The sequence below is a fragment of the Coenobita brevimanus genome, unplaced genomic scaffold (genome assembly GCF_032717465.1).
Source record: "Coenobita brevimanus isolate Jiangsu-jjx unplaced genomic scaffold, ASM3271746v2 jjx.HiC_scaffold_2885, whole genome shotgun sequence".
Classification (NCBI taxonomy): Eukaryota; Metazoa; Arthropoda; class Malacostraca; order Decapoda; family Coenobitidae; genus Coenobita; species Coenobita brevimanus.
In genome coordinates, this window is record NW_027643857.1 from 213,382 (window position 1) to 223,396 (window position 10,015).

The 10,015-nt window shown below is 43.4% G+C and overlaps 1 long non-coding RNA gene across 1 annotated transcript; it reads left to right on the plus strand.

Moving 5' to 3' along the window:
* Window positions 1–2,811: 2,811 nt before the first annotated feature.
* LOC145390132 (uncharacterized) lies at window positions 2,812–9,562 on the plus strand. The gene is made up of 3 exons (XR_013895574.1): window positions 2,812–2,888; window positions 7,042–7,137; window positions 9,526–9,562. It is a non-coding gene; the product is annotated as an uncharacterized LOC145390132 (long non-coding RNA).
* Window positions 9,563–10,015: the final 453 nt, after the last annotated feature.

The window sequence follows — 10,015 nt, forward strand, 5'->3', positions numbered from 1 at the left end:
TTCTTCACTAATTATATATACAAGTGGAAATACATGTAATCACTCTCCTTATAATTAACAGCATGTTGATTATTTTCATGCTATGTAGGGTAGCAGGTTAATCAAAGTGAGCAAACAATCCACCATCTCCATCCTGTGTATCCTCATACATGTGAAAAATCCGTTTGGTAATGCATTATTCTGATTCATTACCAAACGAATTTTTCATTACCAAATTGGCCCACATTTGGTAATGAAAAATAACAAACTGCAACCCTGACAGGGAAGGAGGGAGGGGGGAGGGGGAAGGGGGGAGGAAGGAAGGGGTGAAGGGGCCATGGTGTAAGCAACTGTTTGACGCCGCGCGGCAATTTCAAATTACGGGTGGGAAAAAATTCGGATTTTGGGGGGATTTTTTTCTTTTTTTGGCCATTTTTCGGTCCCGATGGTCCAGGCCCACAATGTCTGGTAAGTGGGGATGTCCGGAAAGTGGGCGTCCAGAAAGTACAGGGATTACTGTACTTGTATGCATCGCTTTAATACTTTCATTGACACTTCAGTTTAGTTATTTAACTTAATGGCTGAATAAGAGTTGGGATGAATTGATGTAGTTATTTATTTATATGTCATACACTATATCTTTCCCAACGCCTCCAGAGCTGTGTACGGAGGGCAGTGGCTGCTCTGCTCAGCTGGTGCATGCACAAGTTGGAGGATCATCACCCTCATCGTCAGCGGCGTCAGCCAATACGTCATCCTGGTCATCAACCAAACCATCTTCAGCATCATCCAGGTCACTGGGGTCATCTGAAGGCTGCAGCAATGAGAGGAGAGAAGAGGACAATGAAAATGGGTTCACTGCAGCACTTGTGACAATTGTATACAAGTACCTGTCTGTTGGAATGCCCCAGGCCGTACCCAACCCCCTGGCAGCACTACAGGTGATATTTACTATAATTTGTCAGTGTAATTGTTATATTTTATCAGTGTAATTATTATATACCATACAAGTACCTGTCTGTTGGAATGCCCCAGTCCGTACCCAACTGGCTGGCAGCACTACAGGTGATATTTATTATATTGTCTGTGTAGTGCACAAATCCTGCACCAGCATCACACAACACATGTAGTAGTGTCCTAAAGCACATCTGCAATGCGAACCCAGTGAACTGTGGGCTGCAGCTGCCCTCCTCAGTTCACCATCCACTTTTCTGGGGATAGGGAGGGAGCTGAGGAATGTTTGTCAAATCTGGCAGTGGAACTGCCCAGTACACCACATGAAGGCATCCCTCTTTATATACTTTACTAAGCTTAAATTGTTTGTAAAACGGCGTGTGTACTACATCTGTCTTCACTCAGTGTAAACAAACACTTCATATGGAAGTCATTTAGATGGAATATCAGAGTAACCAAAACTAAACCATTTCTTAGTAAACTTAGGGAGGTTTGTTCATGCTATTACTTGGGTAGGGACCATTATAAATACTTGCCAGTGTACAATATCACCTCAGACATTACAACAGTTGAGACAGAATTAAGATATCAAGTATCCTGGATTTTTGTAACATGTTAGGAATAGTTTTCTGTGAACTGGTGGGTTAATCAAGGGCATAAATTGCTAGCCATGTGGGGAGGGTGAAGAATGAGAGACTGGTTAGGACAGTGTGTGTGTGTGCATGAGGTGGAGGGGGAGACCAGGAGCAAGATGGGAGGATGAACTGGAAAGATAAATGAGAGAGGAGGATATGAGTTAAGGGGAGGGCAGCCAAAGGACAGGGCAATGTGGAAGCAGTTTGTTTTTGGTCACCCCATACAGGATTAAGGCTTCTGGCAATAGTGATATAAATTATTCCTATGTATTGCCAGCAGCATTAATCCTTTAAGGGTTACTTCACTTGTGTTTATAATTGTTGTATGCAGTCAGTAGCCAGAGTCAGGAGTTTGAGGATGTGGTTTCAATTCCAATAGCTTTTCTTGGGATCATTATGCAACCATTACAATAGGTAGCATTATTATATGTCATATGTTAATTTTGTTTGTGTGTTTTAGATATAACTAACCCCCCTTCTTGTATAAAACTGCCTCATATATAGCATAATAGGTGTATGTTGGTGGTGGTTATATACCCAGTCCCCATTTTTCCCATAGGTTATGTAATCTTTCATGTGAGCAAATTTCCATAAACATAAGTACTCTTAACATCAGGAGCCCTTTTGTATTAGGGTTTTGTATGAGTAACCACAGTGTCATTTTGAGTAGTGCATGTGTGGATGGTAGAGAAAAAGTTGAGTGGCACCTTTAATACGTAGGTGTTACAGGATTTAAGAAATGCTAAAGGGAAGATGATTAACCAGGTTGTACTTATAAGGTGGAGCCGTTATTTCATTGTTTGGTGATATGTTAATAACTGGCATATGTTACTGGGTCTGCTGTTTGATTGTTATACTCTCTTTCTGGTGGGGAGGTGGGGTGGGATCCTACCTCATCCCTTTTCTCTGGTAGGATTTGGGGGAGAAATATTGGGATGCTTTGTATGAACAGGCAGTCTGGTGGTGTGTCAGACCTCTGAAGCTTTTATATCTACCCAAGCAGAATCAAGTCGTCTGTATATAGCAGGATTATACAGTACTGAAAATCAATGTAATTGCAGAGGAGTTAGTGACTCGTTCTCCCATGGGGCATTCGGCAAGTATCAAATCTGAGCCAGTGAGCAGGATTGTTAGTGTGGCAGGCAAAACTGATCAGCCAAGCCTCCCACTTCCTCCACCCTGCCACCCCTCATCCCCTGGCCTGCCCATCATCCTCTGTGGAGGGGCAGCAGCAACACACAAGGCCTCTAGTGTTGCCCAAACAAGCACTGTCTCTTGGTAAATGCCTCCAGTCACTCACCAATACCTGGATGATGCAAGGTTAGTCATATCTGCCTGTGTTTGCTGTCATTTTATGCATTTACCTTTGTTTGTATGTGTCCAGCTGTGTATTTATCACAAGGTAACAAAACCACTGATTTCTGGATGATGCATAGTTTGTCAGGTGGATTTATATTACTGACAAATCTGGCATGTAATTTTTGGCTTAGTTTTTATTTACTCTGAAAATAGAAAGTTATTCTGGAAAGAGGTGTGGAAATGTAGAAGTGAAAGCGGTAAGAAATGGGATGGTGTGAAGGATGCAGGTGGTAGATTATTAACCCATGGAGATGAAGTAAGGACCAGATGGAAAGAATATTTTGAAAGCCTGATGAATGGGGATAGAGAGAGCAGAGCAGCTGTAAACATGATTGGTTTTGGGGGTGTGCAGAGAAGGAATGCAGTGCCAGGAGACGTGACACTCACACAGGTGAAGAGTGCTGTGAAGCAGCTGAAAAATGGGAAAGCAGCTGGGGTTGATGAGGGGTATGTGGAGATGCTTAAATGTAGTGGAGAGAATGGAATGAAGTGCTTGTTGGGGATGTGTAAGATGGCATGGATGAGTGAAACTGTGCCTGCAGAGTGGAAAAAGGCTGTGATTGTACCCCTGTACAAAAATAAAGGTGAACGAAGTGAGTGCAAAAATTATCGTGGCGTAAGCTTACTGAGTGTGGTAGGGAAGGTATATGGAAGAATTATTATAGAGAAAGTAAGAGAGATATCGGAAGTCCTAGTGAGTGATGAACAAGGTGGCTTTAGGAGTAGCAGAGGATGTGTGGACCAAATATTTGCAGTGAGACAGAAAGTAGAGAAGGCTTGTGAGAAGGACCATAAGGTGTTTATGGCATTCATGGATCTGGAAAAAGCATATGACAAAGTGGACAGAGAAGGATTGTGGAAAGGTTTGCGCATGTATGGTGTAGAGGGTAAGCTGTTAGGTGCTGTCAAGAGTTTTTATGATGGTAGTGAAGCATGTGTCAGGGTTAATGGGCATATAAGTGAATGGTTCACAATCAGTGTGGGCATGTGACAAGGTTGTGTGATGTCCCCATGGTTGTTCAATGTATATATGGATGGGGTGATGGGAGAAGTGAAAACACAAGTAATGTAGAGAGGGATGACATTGGTAATGAATGGTGATGGATGGAATATCTCAAATTTGTTGTATGCTGACGATGCAGTACTGCTTGCAAGTACTGGACAAGAGCTTGGTAGGCTAGTGCAGAGTTTTGCTGATGTCTGTAAGCGTCGTTCCTTGAGAGTAAATGTAGAAAAGAGTAAAGTGATGGTTATTGAGAGAAGGTGACTCCCAGTGTGATGTCACAGTGAATGGAGAGAGACTGGAATTGGTGAGAGAGTTCAAATACCTGGGTACAGTGATAGAAAAGAGAGGAAAATATGCAAAGGAAGTTGAAAGTAGAGTGACACAAGGAAGAAAAGTAGCTGGTGCAATGAAGGCCTTGATAAGAAACAGAGACTTGAGTGTTGCAGCTGCACGAGAATTACATGGAGTGTTAGTGCCAACTTTAACATATGGATGTGAGACGATGGTGTGGCATGAAAATGAAAAGTCAAGAGTAAGAGCAGTGGAGATGGGACTGCTGAGGAATGTATGTGGAGTACAGAGGGTGGATAGGATATGAAATAATGTGATTCGTGAAAGATGTGGAGTGAGGAAGTCGGTGGACACCAGAATTGAAGAGAGTGTGCTGAGATGGTATGGTCATGTGGAGAGAATGGATAACAATAGAGTGGTGAAGAAGGTATATCTGAGCGAATTCGAAGGAGGGAGGAGGCGAGGTAGGCCAAGGAGAAGGTGGAGAGATATGGTGGATGAATGTGTGAGGAAGAGAGGTTTGGAAGTCGGTGAGGCTAGGGAACTGACAGGAGATCGAGCTGGCTGGATGAATTTTGTGAGGAGATGTGCATGATCAGGGATTTTTGGCACCCCTTTTTAACGTGGCAGCGTCTGGATTGACTCTGTCGGATACGATATGTGAAGCTACAGCACGTGGTGAATGTTTTTGGCGTATCCGATAGAGCCAGGATTCCGGGGGTTGAATGATGAGTGAACGGAAGCGTGGCCTATTGGATTGGGCAATTTTGGGCTGTCTGGACATTGCTACTCCTCACCCTGCCCTTGGGTGGGAAAGGAGGTCCAGATGATGATGATGATTTATTATTATTGTCATTATTATACACCGGGTAAATGTGTTTTCTTAATTGGTTTATATATATAGTTTTTATTCTTTACCTCCAGCCAAGATATCAAGGGATGTAACTGGAGGAGTTAAATATGGATTTCAGACACTTCATCACTAGAGGTTCATATAATGCTGAAGTAAATAATCAGGCAATAGTGAGTGTATAATTAAAGAAACTACTGAAGTTTAACCTTTTGTGCTTTGGACCCATTAAACCTTTCAGTATGATGATGTATATTTAAAATTCATTCTTCTAACAATTTTATAGAATTGTGATGAACCACGTACAGCCAAGATGCAAGTTTATCTATCTATCTATTGCCAGACGCCATAATCCCTTACGGGGTGGCCATTTGACTCTGAGTTATTTGTTTTACAGGGAGGGGCTCTAACCCTCCACCAACCCACTTGACACGTAGGGAGCACGTGTGGTTTGGTTATATGGTTACCACCCAGCATTGTAAATGGTTTCTTGGCTTACAGGAAACCATTTGGCTTGTCACTCAATGTAAAGCCACCTGTAATGGAAAGAAAAGGAATAAGAAGTGACAGGAAAGATGGGAGAAATAGGAAGAGAGGAGGGCAGGCACAGAAAAAGAATGATAAAGGCTAAGGAAGAAGTAGGCAGCACTACATCAAGTGAGTGGATGATGGTTGCCACCACCTACCAGTACTCTCTTAAAAAAATACAGTAAATTTAAACTGTCTGTGGATAATGTTTTGTGATTTGGACCTAAACCTTTCAGTATGATACTGGTGTAATTTTTATTTATTTTTAAAATTTCTCTTAACAAATTTATCGAACTGGGATGACTTCCTGTAGCCAAGACACTGATAGTACTCTCTTCAAAGTAAAATACAATTAATGTTAATTGTCTGTGGAGAATGAAAATAAATACTTTAAAGACCTCATACTGAAAGGGCCAGATATTTGGTAATATTTTATTGGTACCCACATAATGAAAAATTTTTATCGGCTGATCTTAGGATTGAAACTTCTTTACTGGTAACTTTTCCCTAAACAGCTTTCATTACTCTTCCTCCCTCAGTGCCAGCCTCTTCCTCCTCCTCCTCCTCTCTTAATGCTAGCCCCCCCTTTCTCTCTCTCTCTTCCCCCAGTGTTAGTAATTTCCATCTCATCCCTTTCTCAGTGCCAGCCCCTTTCTCCCCTCTCCTCCACCACCACCCTCTATCTTCACAGAGGCTTATCCACCCCCCCCCCCATCTCTCATTTGCAGCCTTCTCCTCATCCCCCTCCTTTCTCAGTGCACTTCCCTTACTCCTCATTGCCTCCTTTCTCAGTGCACTTTCCTTACACCTTGCTCCCTCCTTAGTCCCCTGTCCCTTACACCTAGATTCCTCCTTTCTCGGTGCACTTCCCCTACACCTCCTTCTCCCTCCCTCCCTCTCATTTGTAACCCTCTATTCCTCCTTCCCTTCATTTCACAGTGCCCACCCCTTTCTGTCTCTCTCTCTCTCTCTGCCAGCTCCTTATTCCTCCTCCTTTCCGTCTCAATGCCAGTCCTTTCCTCTTCCTCTCCATCTCTGTGTCAGCCTCTTCCTTCTCCATTGTGTGTGTGTGCCAGCTCAGTACTCCTCCTCCTTTCCTTCTATCACATTGCCAACCCCTTCTTCCCCCATTCTCCTCTCTCAGTGCCAGCTCCCCTCCCACCTTTTCTCATTATGCCAACCTCTTCCTCCACTTCCATTTCATTCTCATCTTCTCTCTTAGTTCTAGCCTCCTCCTCCTTCCTTACTGCCAACACTTCCCTTATTCAAGAAAGAGCAACTGGTCACATGCTTCGTAATCTAGCCTGGACTAAGGTGTGTAGACCCAGGTACGTGTGCTCCTGATGGGGCACTGAAGGGTTGTATAATGGTTGGAGGAGTGGTTTTTAACAATTTATTATTATTTTTAACCAATTTTGTTCTGATCCCATTCACAACAGAGGTGCAAGGACAAGTGATTAGCTACGATAAGGGTGAGACGGACTGCCAGTTGACACCTAAGTGTGCCTTCATACTCACCCTTCTTGATGCCCAAGGTAATTATTGTATTGAAGGTTACAGTTGTTTTTATTTTACATAAAATACATTTTATGTCCACTTGATTAAAAATTATCTTATTCCTTCATCATTTGTCTAGTTTGTGAAAAGTGAAACATTGGTAGTAATGGTGGTTGTATTTATCATTTAAAAAATTATAGTATAATAGTGGAAGGTGGGGGTGCAGTCACCCTCTTTCCCATCCCCCCTTTTCTCTATCCCCACCCCTTCCCCCTCCTTCCATTTGATAGTGACCCCATCTCTTCCCCCACACAGTGTAGTGCCGCCCCCCACCTCTGTGCTCTGCTTGATGTAGTCATCCTCCTCCCTTGATGCATCCCCATCTCCCCCTCTCTTTGATGTCCCCATCCTCACCCCCCCCCCTATCTACTTGTAGTCCCCATCCCCTCTCTCTCTCTACTTCATGTTGTCCCCATCCTTCCCTGTCTCCTATGTAGTGCCCCTGAGTGACAAGTGAAATGGTTTGCTACATCCCAAAGCATTTGCTGTCCTGGCTGGTGGTTTAGTGGGTTAAGGTGGGGAGGCGGTGGCTCAGTCGGTAGAGAGGTGGCCTGCAGTCCTTACGGACCCAGGTTCGAATCCCGGCTGGGGCAGGGAACAGTTTAAGGATTTGAATTTCATTAAATCAGGCTTTACTGATCTACCAGAAGACCCGCCGACATGTCGTAAAAATACCCCCGCTAATACCGATACACCAGTCCTGTATGAGACAGCCCTAGCATGTATTCAATATGGACGGTGGGTGTTAGCGCCGAAGTGGTGACATGTAGAGGTGTATGGTATGTAGGAGGACTGCTGGGCCTTGATAGCAGGCTGTGAAGCCTATGCCCAGAGTCGGACACACACACACAAAAAAAAAAAAAAAAAAAAAAAGCTGGATGGACACTGTAAGGGTTACATCTGAGGGGTGGGCAAGTGAGGCTGGTAACCGTTGCCTCGTTGGCACTGAGTACCTCCAGCTGCCTGTGTAATAGGCCACAAAATACCATTAGTTGGTGTTGTAGCAGCATAACCACCGGGTCCATATGCTCGTAACTTAAGGAGGCTGCGTAGCGTCTTTTCCGTAGCTAATTATTTTTGGATGGGGCTGTCTGCTGTCAATTTGTATATTTTTTATGCTGAATATGGAGGTATTGTTATGATTTAAATGACACAAGATGATAGTAAGGAGTAATAAGCAGAATAATCACTTACAGTAGGAGAGATATTAGGCAGTTTCTAAATGATGGGCCTTGGTCATCCCCCTTCCCCCCCAATCCTACTGTCACCCAACTTTTTTTTTTTTTTTTTTTTTTTTTTTTAAAGATAGGGTTGCGATGATTACTAGCCCCCCCCCCCCTGCATCCTTACTACCCTAACTTGTTGGTAGGTGGGGGCACTCACCATCCACTCACTGTGTAGTGCTGCTTTGGGTGTCTGCCCTTTCATGTCTTCCTTCCTTCCTCTTCTGTCTTGCCTTCCTTCATTCTTTCCTCTTTCTTCTGCCTGTGGGTGACTCTACACTGAGTGACAAGCCAAATGGTTTCCTGTACACCAGGAAACCATTTACTGTGCTGGGTGGTAACCATATAACCAAATTATGGCGCCTGGTGGTTTAGTGGGTAATTCAGGTGCTCCAGTCGGATTGGGTCTATGTAGGTTTATATCCAAGGGGTGGTTGGGGTATAATGCACATGTAATGCCATGCAGGGATGAGGCTGGTCACTTTCATCTTAAATGTCAGAACCAACTTGCCTGGCCCCGGGCTGCTACTCTTCATGGGGCAGCATAGGGTTGGATGATGGATGGATGGATAACCCTAATTCCATTAAAACATCAGGTTAGGTAGGATCCAGGAAGAGAAAGCATATAAGTAGTATTTTGTTATTTTGTTATATCAAGATGCTATTGAAGGATGCCTTCATGCAGTGGCACTGATATAACCATGTACCCAGTATAGAGGGATGCCTTCATGCAGTGGCACTGATATAACCATGTAGCCAGTATAGAGGGATGCCTTCATGCAGTGGCACTGATATAACCATGTACCCAGTCTTGTTATCCCCCGAAAAGAATGAGGACTGACTGCAAGATAAGAGCTTGTAGGTCACTGGTTCACCTTCAGAGGAGCCTGGGACTACAGCAGCAGGAAATACATAATAAAGATGATGAATGTGATGGCAATATTTCTTATTATGCTGATGATCAGTTATGATCATTAGCATAATAAGAAATATTACCATCATATTGATCTTTATCCTTATGATGTTTTTCCTGCTGTACTAAATCACTAGGGCCCATATTGTCATCAGTAAACTTCCTAATATCTCTACCTATGCAGTTATTTTGTTATTACTCTAGTAACACAGTGTCTCTCTCCCTACCAGGCTGCAGCAATCCACTCTCCCTGTTGTCCAAGCTCCTCAACTCACTGCCTCTAACATCTGTCATATCACTTGCTGAAGTTTTATTTATTGACCATAGGTAGAAGATGGTCATGCAAATAGTGTAGGTGTATTTTGTACGTATAAATGGTTGTATATTAATTGAACTGGACTAAAGTGATTATGTACAGGACATTCTTCACTGAAGGTTTTGTGTGGGGGGGGACTATCATTTTTTTTCTTTTTTTAAATCCCAGGTTAGAGTTGTAGTACATATATAAGAACGGACTTATGCTTAATGCTCACCATGTTTCTTAGACACAGACATGAGTAGAGCTGGATCAGTGGATCTTTTTCTAAATGCTCCATTATGTGAATTTCTATTACCCCTTGCATCAGGAGGACAATTTTCTAAAGCTATTACTGGTAGTGTGAGTTGGGAGCGGGGCAGTGAAATGGCGGGGGACAGGGCGACGTGGAGGCGATTTGTTTG